Source organism: Vigna unguiculata, unplaced genomic scaffold, assembly GCF_037176805.1.
Source record: "Vigna unguiculata cultivar grain cowpea cultivar isolate G323 ecotype 2 unplaced genomic scaffold, ASM3717680v1 ptg000174l, whole genome shotgun sequence".
Taxonomy (NCBI): domain Eukaryota; kingdom Viridiplantae; phylum Streptophyta; class Magnoliopsida; order Fabales; family Fabaceae; genus Vigna; species Vigna unguiculata.
The window spans coordinates 28,540-45,369 of record NW_028196812.1 but is presented as its reverse complement, the minus strand read 5'-3'; the positions used below and the strand labels follow the sequence as shown (position 1 = coordinate 45,369).

The window sequence follows — 16,830 nt, the reverse complement described above, 5'->3', positions numbered from 1 at the left end:
TGGGGTTTTTTATTCCACAATTATTATTCTTAAAAAGAAAAAGAGGGGGTAATGAATATTTTAAAAAAAAGATCAAAAGAAGTACTGATCTATTCTATAACAGAGTCTCGAAAAATAAGCAATATCTTTTCAGCCTTTATCATTTTTTTAGGTTCATTGGGGTTATTGTTGGTTGCAATTTCCAGTTATCTCGGTATGGGTCTTTTCCTTTTTTCTCAGGAAATTAGTAATTTTCCATTTATTCCACAAGGGGCCGCGATGGCTTTTTATGGAATTGGGGGTCTCTTTATTAGTTTTTATTTGTGGTGGATTATTTTGTGGGATATTGGCGGTGGTTTTGATATCTTCGATAAAAAAAATAAAGAAGAAGTATGTTTTCTTCGTTGGGGATTTCCTGGAAAAAATCGTCGTATTATTCTCAAAATACCTATGAACGAGATTAAATCTATCAGAATAATAACAGGAGTTCAAGAACGAAGTATTTTGACTCGTACTCTTACTTATGAGAGTCTCGTTTATATGGAAACAATAGAACAGGGGTTTATTCCCTTGACTCGTATTGAAGATAATTTGACTCCACTAGAAATTGCAAATAGAGCTGGCGAATTATCTTTTTTTTTAGGTGTACCGCTTCTTTATTGATGAAAATTGGACTTAACTAGAAATAAAATTGCACAAAAAGTTTCAGAATTGTCCTATTTATTTAGTGTACCGATTGAAATATTTTGAAAAAAAACTGTTTTTTGCAAAATATTTCAATTTTTATTTTTATAGATGGGACATTTTTTGATTTCGAAATTTGAATATTATAGTCATAACTCGAAGTGCTCCTTGGTGTATTTCTAAAAAGAATCCTTTTTTCTTCGAATCTTAGCAATTAATATCCTTTCGAAACAATATTTTTTTCTTCATTGGATTGGAATTGACTGTGAATTCTTTCGATTTCTTATTCGATTTATGTATTCTTTTTTCTCAATTAAAGAAGGCAAAGGCTAACTTCCGAAGTTTAAGTAAAAAAAAATGATAAAATACAATCTAAATTTATCTAGAAGCTCTATAACTTGTAATGAAGCTTATACTTGATAGAAAAGTTATTATCATATAGAGTTGACGAAAGAGATGAAGTTAAGTTCATTAAAGACGAAAAATGAAAAAAAAAAAAGCATTCCCCTTCTATATCTTACATCTATAGTCTTTTTGCCCTGGTGTATCTCTTTCACATTTAAGAAAAGTCTGGAATCTTGGTTTATTAATTGGTGGAATACTAGTCAATCCGAAATTTTCTTGAATGATATTAAAGAAAAGAGTATTCTAAACAAATTCATAGAATTAGAGGAACTGTTTTTCTTAGATGACATGTTAAAGGAATGTCCGAAAACATATATACAAAACCTTCGTACTGGAATTTATAAAGAAACAATCCAATTAATCAAAACACACAATGAAGATCGTATGAATACGATTTTGCACTTCTCCACAAATATAATTTGTTTCTTTATTCTAAGCGGTTATTCTATTCTTGGTAATCAAGAACTTGTTCTTATTAACTCTTTGGTTCGAGAATTTATATATAATTTAAGTGACACAATAAAAGCTTTTTCTATTCTTTTATTAACTGATTTATGTATAGGATTCCATTCAACCCATGGGTGGGAACTACTTTTTGGCTTCGTTATATAAGATTTTGGATTTGCTCAAAATGATCAAATTATATCCGGTCTTGTGTCCACTTTTCCAGTCATTTTAGATACAATTTTAAAATATTGGATTTTCCGTTATTTAAATCGCATATCTCCATCACTTGTAGTGATTTATCATTCAATGAATGATTGACAGAAAAACCGATTTACTTCAATGAATTTCAAGTTTTTATCTAAAAAAGATAATTTTTCATTTTCCCCTCTTTAAAAAAAAGTTAAATAAAAAAGGGGTTCCCACCTTGGATAGGGAACTATGCGAGTGACCTACCTAATCTTATTGTAGAAATTTTCAGGATCAATGATTAGACCATGCAAACTAGAAATGCTTTTTCTTGTATAAAGGAAGGGATTACCCGATCCATTTCTATATCGGTCATGATATATATAATAATTCGAGCACCCTTTTCAAATGCATATCCAATTTTTGCACAGCAGGGTTATGAAAATCCCCGAGAAGCAACCGGTCGTATTGTCTGTGCCAATTGCCATTTAGCTAATAAGCCCGTGGATATTGAGGTTCCACAAGCGGTACTTCCTGATACTGTATTTGAAGCAGTTGTTCGAATTCCTTATGATATGCAAGTGAAACAAGTTCTAGCTAATGGTAAAAAGGGAACTTTGAATGTGGGGGCTGTTCTTATTTTACCGGAAGGTTTTGAATTGGCACCCCCCGATCGTATTTCGCCTGAGATTAAAGAGAAGATAGGCAATCTGTCTTTTCAAAACTATCGCCCTACAAAAAAAAATATTCTTGTAGTAGGCCCTGTTCCTGGTCAGAAATATAATGAAATCACGTTTCCTATTCTTTCCCCGGATCCCGCTAGTAAAAGAGATATTCATTTCTTAAAATATCCTATATATGTAGGCGGGAACAGGGGAAGGGGCCAGATTTATCTTGACGGGAGCAAGAGTAATAATAATGTTTATAATGCTACAGCAGCAGGTATAGTCAAAAAAATCATACGAAAAGAAAAAGGGGGATACGAAATCACTATAGTAGATGCATTAGATGAGCGTGAAGTGATTGATATTATACCTCCAGGACCAGAACTTCTTGTTTCAGAAGGTGAATCTATCAAACTTGATCAGCCATTAACAAGTAATCCTAATGTCGGTGGATTTGGTCAGGGGGATGCGGAAATAGTACTTCAAGATCCATTACGTGTTCAAGGTCTCTTGTTCTTCTTGGCATCTATTATTTTAGCACAAATCTTTTTAGTTCTTAAGAAGAAACAATTTGAGAAGGTTCAATTGTTCGAAATGAATTTTTAGTTCCGCGTATTTATCAACATATTAAACTCGTAAAAATAACTCAATTTTTTTGATAATTTTTGTAATTATATTCTGTATAATATCTGTATAATAGAAAATATATATATATATTCAAATATCGAAAAGTTACTCTAAGGGGGATTCTTTGTTTTTTCTTTTTTTTTTTTTTCTTTGTCCTTTCCTAGAGTCCGATTCCTATTCCTTCTTGTTTGTGTTGAAATAGAAATATTCTAAAAATATCAATAAAATACTATTTTTGAATCCCTTCCTGAAAAATCCTATATCTTAGTTTCTCTTTTTTCCAACTTAGAATCTTTCTGCCAGATAATCTTTTATGGTATATAAATAATATGTAAAATAATATGTAGTGAACAAATAAAAAAAAAAGAATGAAATGGAATTTTTTGAAACATCGGAAGAAGTAGTCATTTATATGAAAAAAAATTAGAATTCTTAAGAACTCAAGGGGGATCCACTTGCATTCGTCAAAGAAAGAGTGGATCCCTGTTCAGTTCTTACACTTTCATTTCAAAAACCCAAATAGAATACGATTACTACAGAGATGAGCCCAATCCGGAATATGAACCATAAAAGAAAATACCAATTAAACCGATCACAGTAATACCAGTTACAGTACCTATTATCCAAAGAGGAATTCTTCCAGTAGTATCGGCCATTTATCCCACTTTCCTCCACATTTAATCACGTAGTCAGTCATGCTAAAGACATTAACAAACAGTCATAGATAATTATGAAATGATATCCTTCCGAATGGGATAAAAGAATTCTTAATATATATATTATTGACTATTCCTATTTCTTCTATTAATTCTAATTAATTGAAGAAATAATTTGAAAATAAAACAGCAAGTACAAAAATAAGTAATAACCCCCAGTAGAGACTGGTACGATTCAATTCAACATTTTGTTCATTTGGGTTTGATTGTGTCATAGCTCTATAATTCAAATTAAGTTTATCGTTGGATGAATTGCATTGCTGATATTGATCCCAAAAAAGAAACAGTGGGTACCGCTAGTCCGTGAACAGCTAGCCATCGTACTGTAAAAATTGGATAGGTCCTATCTATAGTCATTGGAGCCTCCTAAAAAGATCTACTAAATTCATCAAGTTGTTCCAAAGGATCAAAACGGCCAGTTATTAATGGAATTCCTTGTCGGTTCTCTGTAAAATACTCGTTTGGGCGGGGACTTCCAAATACATCGTAAGCTAGACCTGTACTGACAAATAACCAACCTGCAATGAATAGGGAGGGTATAGTAATGCTATGAATAATCCAGTATCGGATACTGGTAATAATATCAGCAAAAGAACGTTCTCCTGTGCTTCCAGACATCTTGAACTCCACATATTCTTGTACAGTCAAAAGGGGGGGATCGAGTCCATAAAAGACGAGATCAGTAAGGCGAAATTTACTGAAATAGAATCCTTGTTAGATCGTCCATTTTGTACCAACGGTGTCTTTTGAGTATACCGAATCAGTATAGCTATCCTTCTTCTAACAGAGCAATGAAATTTCACAATCAGTGTAAAATTTTAGTACTAGATTTTTTTCTTCTTTTTTCATTGATTGTCTCTATGTAGTCAAAAATCCGATAGAAAATTTTGCAAAGTTTGGGTATATAAAAATTTTTTTTATATTAAATTTTTAGAGTAATAGTATAAAAGGAAGGTTCTTAACATTTCAAATTATTAGTTTTGGATTAGAAACTAAAGATCCATTAAAATCGGAATATGAGAAAAGGGTTTCTAATAATTAATAAAGTAGATAATTCATAAAGTAGATTTTCTATTTTAATAATTCAATTATTGCCAAATCAATAAATATATTTTTTGTGGTTGTTGAAGATCTTTTTTTCTATTTTCTTCTACATTAATTCAAAGTGAAATAAAATGAAATAACAGAGTTATTATTCTTTGTTTGAATATTCATAATTTTTCTTTTCTTTTTCCAATATAAACAGAATTCTATTGGATATCTATAGAATAATACTAAATATTTTCATTAGATCAGTTTACTTAATTCCTGAGTTGATTAAGAAGTATGTTGATTTGAAATCACAGGATGGGTAGATGTAACAGATGAGGAATTTATTTCTAAATTATGTTACTCTATTTCTTTTTTTTTTTTTCGTCTCTAATAATTGAATTTATTGAGGAATTGCCAATTTTGAATTGTATCTTTCAAGTAGGATTTTTTATCTTCTTTTTTCTCTCAAAAATGGAAATTTAGGGAAGTGCTTTATAAACATATGTATAAAAAGAACGAACATATTTCATTTAGTTTCTATATGCCCACTATCACTAGTTATTTCGGTTTTTTACTATCGGTTTTAATTATAACCTCGTCTCTATTTATTGGTCTTAGTAAAATACGACTTATTTGATTTGTAATTTTGAGAGGAATAGTAAATTTTGGTATAAGACATTCTAGAATTCCTTACTATGTCAATTTACAATTCTCGATCGTTGAGATTTATGATCAATACAGATTTATGTTTAAGGCTAGATATTATATTACCTTTCTTTTTACTTTTCGAACAAATAAAAATGATTGAAGTTTTTCTATTTGGAATCGTGTTAGGTTTAATTCCTATTACTTTGGCTGGATTATTTGTAACTGCATATTTACAATACCGACGAGGTGATCAGTTGGATCTTTGATTCATTAATGTCTCTTTTTTTGTGATTCCCTATTTATTTAGTTTAATCCTAATCGACAAGGATAAAATTCAGACTTTCTTTTGAATGTTCAATTATTTCAGTGTAATTATCAGGCGAATAATACTAGAATCACGCTCTGTAGGATTTGAACCTACGACATCGGGTTTTGGAGACCCGCGTTCTGCCGAACTGAACTAAGAGCGTTTTGTTTTCATAAAATTATATGATCCAAATCCATTTTGCATATAGATATTCAGTATGTATGTTCAATTGGAATTCGTCTTCACAGGTTCCCGGTTTATTGCTCATCTCATAGAATATGGAATATTATAGAATACGGAATATCATAGAATAAGTAATTGTTAGGGATAGGGATGACAGGATTTGAACCCGTGACATTTTGTACCCAAAACAAACGCGCTACCAAGCTGCGCTACATCCCTTTTCCATTTGTTTATAGTGTTATTGTAAAGAATCTTTGTCTTGTTTTCCACATTTTTCTCTGTTGATATATATCAACAGAGAAAAAATACTTAAATAATAAAAAGAAAGGAGGATTTGAAATGCGAGATCTAAAAACATATCTTTCCGTGGCACCAGTAGTAAGTACTTTATGGTTCGGGGCTTTGGCGGGTCTATTGATAGAGATCAATCGTTTTTTTCCAGATGCATTGATATTCCCCTTTTTTTAATTTTAGTTATTGACACGGGAAGGGGTGAAGAAGATGAAAGGTCCAATTATATATTAAATATGTGTAATTAACCTACTCTTCTTTTTTTTTTTTTTAGGAAAGATAAAGACGAAAGATTAAATTGGCCTCATTGAAATTCGGAGTGACACTCGGGATCGGGATCTGGTCCAGGCTTCAATGGAATTGAATTATTAATTCAATTCCTATGAAAAAGAAAGTGAAAGCAGAAATCCATAGGTTGGGGCAACAATATCATAAAAAATACTTTAAAAAAACGAAAATACTGGCAATTTGAAACGAAATATAGTTACAGATCCTTGTATTCTTTTTGTACTAGATTCAATTAAATTGGAACGAAATCTTTCATAATTTTTCGAATTCTTCTTTTTTATCTTATCTTAGTTGTTTTCATCTTTTTCTTAGATTCTTAGATTCGAATCCGAAAAGAGTTATAAGTGAATTAAAAACCCAAAGGAGGGTCATGTCCAAGGGTAAAGATATCCGAGTAAGTGTTCTTTTGGAAGGTACTGGTTGTGATAAAAAGAGTCTAAATAAGGAATAAAGCGGTATTTCTAGATAGATTACTAACAAGAATCGACACAATACGCCTAGTCGATTGGAATTGAGAAAATGATGTCCCCGTCGTTATATAACAACATATGCTAAAGAAGAAAAAAAATACAAATCCTTTATTATAATTATATTTATTTAAATCAATGTTATTTTTGGAATAGGAATAAATAAACTATGGAAAAACCTAAGCGACTCTTTATTAAATCCAAGCGATCTTTTCGTAGACGTTTGCCCCCGATTCAATCGGGGGACCGAATTGATTATAAAAACATGGGTTTAATTTGTCGATTTATTAGTGAACAAGGAAAAATATTATCTAGACGTGTAAATAGATTGACCTTAAAACAACAACGATTAATTACTGTTGCTATAAAACAAGCTCGTATTTTATCTTCGTTACCTTTTCTTAATAACGAAAAACAATTTGAAAAAAGCGAGTCGACTGCTAAAATTACTCCTTTAAGAAAAAAAAATAGAAATTAAAAATTCGAAATCCAATTTGAATTTAGATTCGAATTAAACATGGATTGATGTTTTGTTCAAAATTAGGATAATTCCATTTGATTTTTTTGTTGGAATAAAAAAGATAATAGGTAACGAAGAATAATTTTTTAAGCATGGTTGTTTATTTTGATAGCTTTATCGTATGATAAAGCTATCAAAATAAACAAATTTCTAGTCTATACCTTCCTGCAGTAAATAAGGGGTTTTAAGTTTTTATGATATTATCGGCAATCATAAAAAGACAATTCTCTTTTAATATAGCAATTTGTGCAACTATTTTACGATTAAGAAGCAATTGCTTGGTGTATAGACTATTCATTAAATTATTATAAATATAAGATACTTTTTGATTCTCGCGAATTACTGCATTTATTCGACTAATCCATAAACCACGAAAATCTCTTTTTTTCCTATCTCTATCCCGATGAGCCGAAACTAAAGCTTTCAATTTCTGTTGAGTAATAGTTCGGGTAAGTCTTGAATGAGCTCCGCGAAAACTTGATACGAATAAACGAATTTTTGTCCTCCGTTTGTGAGCTATATATCCTCGTTTAATTCTGGTCATTTAATAAATGATATTTTCAGGAATAACTTTTTCATTTTTCAGTTATTCTTTTTTTCTTCCTAGTCTATTAATAACAAAAATGGATTCTTCCGATGTATAAAAAAAAATTCCAACGGCTCTTGCTACTATAACCGCCCCAACCACGATTTTTTATATTAAACATTTAACCTCAAAATCAGAAATTGTATAGATACTAGATATCAAATAAAATAAAAATAGTAAATGAAATAGGACACATATTTTTATAATGAATTGGTGGGTTCCTTCGTTTCTATGATTTTTTTTAGAAATGACCAGGTCCTCTCTATACACCGGAGCCTTTTTATTTTCATTTTTGATTCATTTAATGAATGTTATTGTTAACTTGTACAGTTCACACTCTGTGGCTCTACCCATGCAATATTGAGTAAGTAGGTTTTTTCACAACCAAATCTAATTCTATAGTAACGGTATTTAATTATGAAAATTTGCTGGGTAGCTGACCCTCTTATTCCATTCTTACAAAATCCATCAAAATACATTCATTAAGGACATACTTTATTTTTAATTGAAATAGTATTTTCTCCGCTTAACGGGTAACTTTTTTTTGTTACCGATGGGAAAGTCCTTCTCATATGAAATTGCAAATGTGTATTATTGGTTTTGCACCAATCGAAACCATAAATTTTATACAAGATAGAAGAATGTAAAGAATTATATAATTATATAGAAAAGAATTATATATTAAGTTAAGATAGTGTGAATGTAGTTTTTGCATTCACACTATCTTAACTGATTACCAATACTGAAAAATTTTAATTTGTTTTTTCTTAGTATTTAAGCTGAACGAGTCGCACATACACCCTGGTACACGTTCCTCGACGTTGAGGGCATCCCCGAAGAGCTGGGGATTTTGTGACGTTTCGGATTGGCTGTCTTGTGTTTCTAATAAGTTGTTTCATAGTTGGCATGGTAAGTCGTACTATATATATCTATATTTTTGTATAATGAGCAGGTTTAGATCTATCCTAACCGTGAATTACTTATATTCTATATTCCTTATTTATAGCCTATATTAATTATATATACTATATTAATAGATTAACTCTTAGAGATTTTATTTTAAAATGTAAAGTAAGATAGAGTAAAAAATTAAATTTCCAATCTTGTATTTAATTAGAATAACCTTTGCCACCAATTTTTTATTCAACTGCTACAAGATCTACAATTCCATGAGCTTGGGCTTCTGCTGCTGACATAAAAACATCCCTTTCCATGTCTTCCGATATAACCCATAAAGGTTTGCCCGTTCTTTGTACATAAACCCTTGTGATAGTTTCACGCATTTTCAGTAGCTCTTCCGCTTCCAGGACAAATTCTCCCGCTTGTGCCTCATAAAAAGAACTAGCAGGTTGGTGGATCATTACCCTGATTATATCACTTAAGTAGTATTTCCCTTATCTTGATAAATCTTTTTAGAATTCTTTTTACTATATTGGTAGATTGCTAAAGATTGTCTTTATTCCCAAAATAAAGGTAACAGAAAAGGGACAAAGACAAATAAGATAAAGGGCAAAAAGTATATTCAATAACCGTACAAGCATTTTCTGCGTATTGATGCATACGGCTTTTGTACTTATGCAATTCATTTTTTCCTCTATGGATAGAGTAGAGTATTTTCTTCGATGAATTTTGTTTCTACATTTACAAATTTCTTTTTTTCTATCAAAGAAAAAAGAAGTACAAAATCTACTAGGTCTTTTGGATCCGGATCCTTAAATAATAAACAATAGAATAACCAACTTTCTTTTTGAATCTATTTTTAAATACTACGATGGTTCCGTTGTTTTTTATATCATTTTGGTATTCAACAATCCAAAAGTTTCTTTTTTTTTTCATATATTAAGTTTTCTTCTGATTCAAATAAAAATTGTTACAAGCTTTCTGGTATGAAAAAAAACAAAAAAGTATGCGACACTACTAAAATGAAACTAGGTTTCTTATAGATCAGATAAAATGGAAAATACCCTCTTTTTCATACTACTCTTTCTATATATAATTAAATGATTCAAAAAAATTGCATATGGAATTCAAAATACCATGCTATTATTACTTTGGTTTTTATGGCGAAGGTATAGTATATATAGATAGATATCTATTCTATATATTCTCAAAGAAAAGAATCATTGGCGCCAAGCGTGAGGAAATGCAAGACGTTTGGTAATTGTGCCTCCTGCCAAAAGAAAGGATCCCATTGAAGCAGCTAATCCCAGACATACTGTCTGTACATCTGGTTGTACAAATTGCATAGTATCATAAATAGCTATTCCAGGTATTACCCACCCCCCCGGAGAGTTTATAAACAGAGACAATTCTTTATTCTCTTTCTCTATGCTCAGATATATCATAATACTAATAAGTTGATTCGATATTTCACTATCAACATCTTGACCTAAAAAAAGTAATCTTTCTCGATAAAGTCGATTGATTAGGATTCCATTTTTTCCTTAAAAGCCGTACATGCACCTTTTGATGCATACAGTTCATCAAAAATTATATAAGCAAAAAAGGAATCAATGTGTCGATTTTAATCTTTCTCTTTTTCTAATGGATTTCTTCGAACTAAAAAAAAAGAAGAATATACTTAATTTAGTGAACTATCTTCTCATTGATGTATTGCTTTCATCGAGATCGAAGCCGAATCACAATGTAATTTTCTTGTTTCTGAATGGACTTTTTCAATTCTTTTAGGTTTCTTTTCTACTCTGAGTAAAGATCTGCCCGATTTGGATTTGCACATATAGAACAAATAGTCCAAAACTATGTATTTTTGTTAGAACTTCTTCCTTTTCTGAATTTATTAATGTTTTTTGTAAAATACAATATATAGATATGATAGAAGTAGTGATCGTAGAAATATTACCAATTGGTTTTTTCTACACAGAGCCTGGGTACTTGATTTTATTGGTCCAATTAAGCCAACCATAAATTATTCATAATTTCGAGTAATAATCTGGAAATTTTATCTAAAAATGAAAAAATCGATAGAATAGTACTTCATTACACTTCACGCTCCCCATTTTTTTATCTTTATGATTTCATCATTCTCTTTTGGGGGTGAAAGCGGGGATATCTCGATCGGGGGAGAAAACGGGTAAATCCCATATAACCTACTATATCTGACAAGTCGCACTATATATCAACCCAAGATGCATCTTTATCCCCGGGGGTTCGAAAGGGTACTCTTGGAACACCAATGGGCATAAAATGGACAAATAATAAAGTCATATATCTCACTTTAGTGTGGAAACGTAAGAATTAGCTTATCGTGTTAAAAAAGATTTACTTGATTTTATATTAATATTGCTTTTTTTTATAAAAAAGAAGACTAAATAAAGTCGAGTTGTTATAAATGGGTCATTGGGGTGATAAGCGAATATGTCTGCATTTACTTATTTAAATAGTCATAGAGAAAGTTGTCAACCCCTTTCGTCTCCCCACCATTGCGTATTGTTACTTATCCGGTATAGAATAAATCTGTTTCTTTGATTTCGACAAATATGATTGTTCCATTTTCCAAGAGAATCTACTGAAAGGCTATATTCATTTTTTTCCAGTGCAATAAAGTTACATAGTGTCTATTTTTTGTTGAAGGGGTATTTTTTCATGGGTTTACCTTGGTATCGTGTTCATACTGTTGTTTTAAATGATCCGGGCCGTTTGCTTTCTGTTCATATAATGCACACAGCTCTAGTTGCTGGTTGGGCCGGTTCGATGGCTCTATATGAATTAGCAGTTTTTGATCCCTCTGATCCTGTTCTTGATCCAATGTGGAGACAGGGTATGTTCGTTATACCTTTCATGACTCGTTTAGGAATAACTAATTCGTGGGGCGGTTGGAATATCACAGGAGGGGCTATAACGAATCCGGGTATTTGGAGTTACGAAGGTGTGGCCGGAGCACATATAGTGTTTTCAGGCTTGTGCTTTTTAGCGGCTATTTGGCATTGGGTTTATTGGGATCTAGAAATCTTTTGTGATGAACGTACTGGAAAACCTTCTTTGGATTTGCCAAAAATTTTTGGAATTCATTTATTTCTTGCAGGGGTGGCTTGTTTTGGTTTTGGCGCATTTCATGTAACAGGATTGTATGGTCCCGGAATATGGGTGTCTGATCCTTATGGACTAACTGGAAGGATACAATCCGTAAATCCCGCGTGGGGTGTGGAAGGTTTTGATCCTTTTGTTCCGGGGGGGATAGCTTCTCATCATATTGCGGCAGGAACGTTGGGCATATTAGCGGGTCTTTTCCATCTTAGTGTGCGTCCACCCCAACGTCTGTATAAAGGATTACGTATGGGAAATATTGAAACTGTCCTTTCTAGCAGTATTGCTGCTGTCTTTTTTGCAGCTTTTGTCGTTGCTGGAACTATGTGGTATGGTTCAGCAACAACCCCCATTGAATTATTTGGTCCTACTCGGTATCAATGGGATCAGGGATACTTCCAGCAAGAAATATATCGAAGAGTTGGTGCTGGGCTAGCCGAAAATCAAAATTTATCAGAAGCTTGGTCTAAAATTCCTGAAAAATTAGCTTTTTATGATTACATCGGAAATAATCCAGCAAAAGGGGGGTTATTTAGAGCTGGTTCAATGGACAATGGAGATGGAATAGCCGTCGGTTGGTTAGGACATCCCATTTTTCGAGATAAAGAAGGACATGAGCTTTTTGTACGTCGTATGCCTACTTTTTTTGAAACATTTCCAGTTGTTTTAGTAGATGGGGACGGAATTGTTAGAGCCGATGTTCCTTTTCGAAGAGCAGAATCGAAATATAGTGTCGAACAAGTAGGTGTAACTGTTGAGTTCTATGGTGGTGAGCTTAATGGAGTAAGTTATAGTGATCCCGCTACTGTGAAAAAATATGCTAGACGTGCTCAATTGGGGGAAATTTTTGAATTAGATCGTGCTACTTTGAAATCAGATGGTGTTTTTCGTAGCAGTCCAAGGGGTTGGTTTACTTTTGGGCATGCTTCATTTGCTCTGCTATTCTTTTTCGGGCACATTTGGCATGGTTCTAGAACTTTGTTCAGAGATGTTTTTGCTGGTATCGACCCAGATTTAGATGCTCAAGTAGAATTTGGAGCATTCCAAAAACTTGGAGATCCAACTACAAGAAGACAGGTAGTATAACATTCTTTTGTTCTTTTCTACTTTTTTATAATTTTGAATTTCATATAAAGAACTAGATAAATCTTGATTGGAATCATTGCATTTATTCTTTTTTTTCTTTTCGAAAAGAGCCCCACCCCAAGAAACAGGTATGAAAGCTATAATTGTAAACCACGATTAAATTTATGGAAGCTTTGGTTTATACATTCCTCTTAGTCTCAACTTTAGGAATTATTTTTTTCGCGATTTTTTTTAGAGAACCTCCTAAAGTTCCGACGAAAAAGGTCAAATAATTTTTTATTATCTTAATTGAAGTAATGAGCCCCCAATAGGGAGGGCGCATTACTTCAACTAGTCCCCATGTTCTTCAAATGGATCTCTTAGTTGTTGGGAGGGTTGCCCAAAGGCAGTATATAAGGCATACCCAGTAAAACTTACAAGTAAACCAGATATAGAGATGGCAATTAGAGTTGCTGTTTCCATTATTTTAATTCTAAAGTTTCCAGATCACAATAGATCTATAGGATAAGATCCTTATATTTACAGCGGAATGGTATACAAAGTCAACAGATCTAAATGAATAAAAAAGAGTATTTATGGCTACGCAAACCGTTGAGGATAATTCTAGATCTGGTCCAAGACGAACTGTTGTAGGGAATTTATTGAAACCTTTAAATTCAGAATATGGTAAAGTAGCCCCGGGGTGGGGAACTACTCCTTTGATGGGTGTTGCAATGGCTCTATTTGCGATATTTCTATCTATTATTTTGGAGATTTATAATTCGTCCATTTTATTGGACGGAATTTCTATCAATTAGATTCACAAGAATCGAGTAATTAGTTTATAGAAAGTGAAGCCTTTAGGTTTCTTATTGTTTCTTAGTCTATTCCATGTTGATGTGGTAGTTTGATCGTAGAATTTCTTTGTTTCTGTATTTCCGGAATATGAGTGTGTGACTTGTTTTAATTGGTCCTATTGAAAGTACAGAACATAAAATGGGTCTGTCATCTTGATATAGATGGTTTTATTCCGTCAGATATTTAATCTAGTATCTGGAGCACGGAATATAGAAAATAGATTCTAAAAATCTTAATACTATGATTCATACTAAATATTTAGACCTCGCAACTGGATTTAAAAACCTTTTCAAAGAGTTCTAAAAATATATTGAAAAATTTTGATTCTTTCAAGCTTCTCCAGTTTGTCTTTATTTTGAGCAAAGGACAAACCTTTCCTTGAATTTTTTCATTATATTTTATCTATTCATTGAAGAAGTGATGATCCAGCAATTCTTACTCAGGGAATTTTTGGACTTCGATTAAAAATTGTTTTGAATCATCGTGGTTCTAGTATGAATCTGAGGTTTTTTTTTATTCATTCATATGGTCCTAACAAGAGAATCCTTATCAATAATAAAAATTCAAGAATAAAGAAGACAGCAGTAAATTCACATTATACAAATAAAAAGAAGTAAAGAATATTCAAGAGGCCTTAAAAGATCACGATAAAGACGGGTGCGCCGACTTGATATTTTGGCATTATAACAAAAAAGAATAGCTTTCGGATTTTTATTTCTTTTTTATCGTAAGAGAAAATTAGAATCATAGGATTAAATAAAGCAGTTTCAAACTTTCTATTACGGATATCTGTTTTTGTTACAATCAATATTTGGGTATTTTTGTTTGAGCCGTACGAGATGAAATTCGCATATACGGTTCTCTGGGGGGGTTCCTTTGGGTTACCTATCTCAATAAAGTTTATGATTGGTTCGAAGAACGTCTTGAAATTCAGGCGATTGCTTATGATTGGTTCGAAGAACGTCTTGAAATTCAGGCGATTGCCGATGATATAACCAGTAAATATGTTCCGCCTCATGTGAACATATTTTATTGTTTAGGGGAGGAATTACACTTACTTGTTTTTTTAGTCCAAGTAGCAACAGGATTTGCTATGACTTTTTATTATCGCCCAACCGTTACTGAAGCTTTTGCTTCTGTTCAATATATAATGACTGAAGCTAATTTTGGTTGGTTAATCCGATCAGTTCATCGATGGTCGGCAAGTATGATGGTCTTAATGATGATTCTACACGTATTTCGTGTGTATCTTACAGGTGGTTTTAAAAAACCTCGCGAATTAACTTGGGTTACGTGTGTAGTTTTGGCTGTATTAACTGCATCTTTTGGTGTAACTGGTTATTCCTTACCTTGGGATCAAATTGGTTATTGGGCAGTAAAAATAGTAACAGGCGTACCCGAAGCTATTCCTGTAATAGGATCGTCTTTGGTAGAATTATTACGCGGAAGTTCCAGTGTGGGCCAATCTACCTTAACTCGTTTTTATAGTTTGCATACTTTTGTATTACCTCTTCTTACTGCTGTATTTATGTTAATGCACTTTTCAATGATACGTAAGCAAGCATTTCTGGTCCTTTATAGTGAATATGGGTCATAGATATTTGTAATCACTTCATTATCATTTTGTATTTTGGGGAGATTTTTTTTCATTGCTACAATTATGGATTATAAAACAAAATAAAACATGTATTTAGATATTTTTCTTCAACTTAACAAAAATTGAATTTTTTTTTACATACAAAAATAGTTTGAAGGGAATTCTCCAAAAAAAATGGATTATGGGAGTGTGTGACTTGAACTATTTATTTGGCCGCGCAGATATATGACTTTATCTTATCTGCCACATTATAATTTACAATTAAATGTGTCCTTTTTTCCAACCACCAAGCAAGGCTCTTACAGAGAGGGTAGGCTGGGTTTTACTTGAAGAGAATCTTTCTATGATCAGACTCGATTTTATTCTGCATCAACAGGCCTCCATAAGATCCAGTAAAAGAAGTGATGTGATATAGTCTGAATTCTATATAGTATGACAACGCATTCATTTCCTATGCATTGATTTGATTTCTGATACTATTGGAGTGTGAACAAAGTAGATCTAAAGAACAACGCAAGTTAGGTTATATTAGTAACAAGTAAATTCTTTGTACATAAAAAGTATCAAGATTTTTTTTTGATAGGATAACAATTGCAAAGTTTGAGATCACCAGAAAGCATTATCAACTTGAAAAGTCTACTCGGGTATTGAGCGTTTACTAAAATTTACTTAAAAAGAACTTAATTTTTTTTCAATAAAAAATGGTAACTTTGGAAAAAGAGAATAGAATCAAGTTTCTTTTATTATTTAGAATCTTCATATATGTGTGGATAACACATACATTTTTTTTCTAGTTTATTCTATAGATACAGTTGAAGAAAAATTTGATTAGTGCTCGAGCCGGATGATGAAAAATTATCATATCCGGTTCTTTTGGAGGATGGATCTATAAGAATTCACCTATCCCAATACAAAAAAACCTGACTTGAATGATCCTGTATTAAGAGCTAAATTGGCTAAGGGAATGGGTCATAATTATTATGGAGAACCCGCATGGCCTAACGATCTTTTATATATTTTTCCAGTAGTAATTCTAGGTACTATTGCCTGTAACGTAGGCTTAGCGGTTCTAGAACCATCCATGATTGGGGAACCTGCGGATCCTTTTGCAACTCCTTTGGAAATACTACCTGAATGGTATTTTTTCCCGTATTTCAAATACTTCGTACAGTGCCCAATAAGTTATTGGGCGTTCTTTTAATGGTTTCGGTACCTACGGGATTATTAACAGTACC

At 32.2% G+C, this 16,830-nt stretch overlaps 1 long non-coding RNA gene across 1 annotated transcript; it reads left to right on the top strand.

Annotated features, from left to right (window-relative positions):
* The first annotated feature begins 13,853 nt into the window (after positions 1-13,853).
* Positions 13,854-15,784, top strand: LOC146875085 (uncharacterized). Its single transcript, XR_014992256.1, has 2 exons — positions 13,854-14,932; positions 14,975-15,784. It is a non-coding gene; the product is annotated as an uncharacterized LOC146875085 (long non-coding RNA).
* Positions 15,785-16,830: the final 1,046 nt, after the last annotated feature.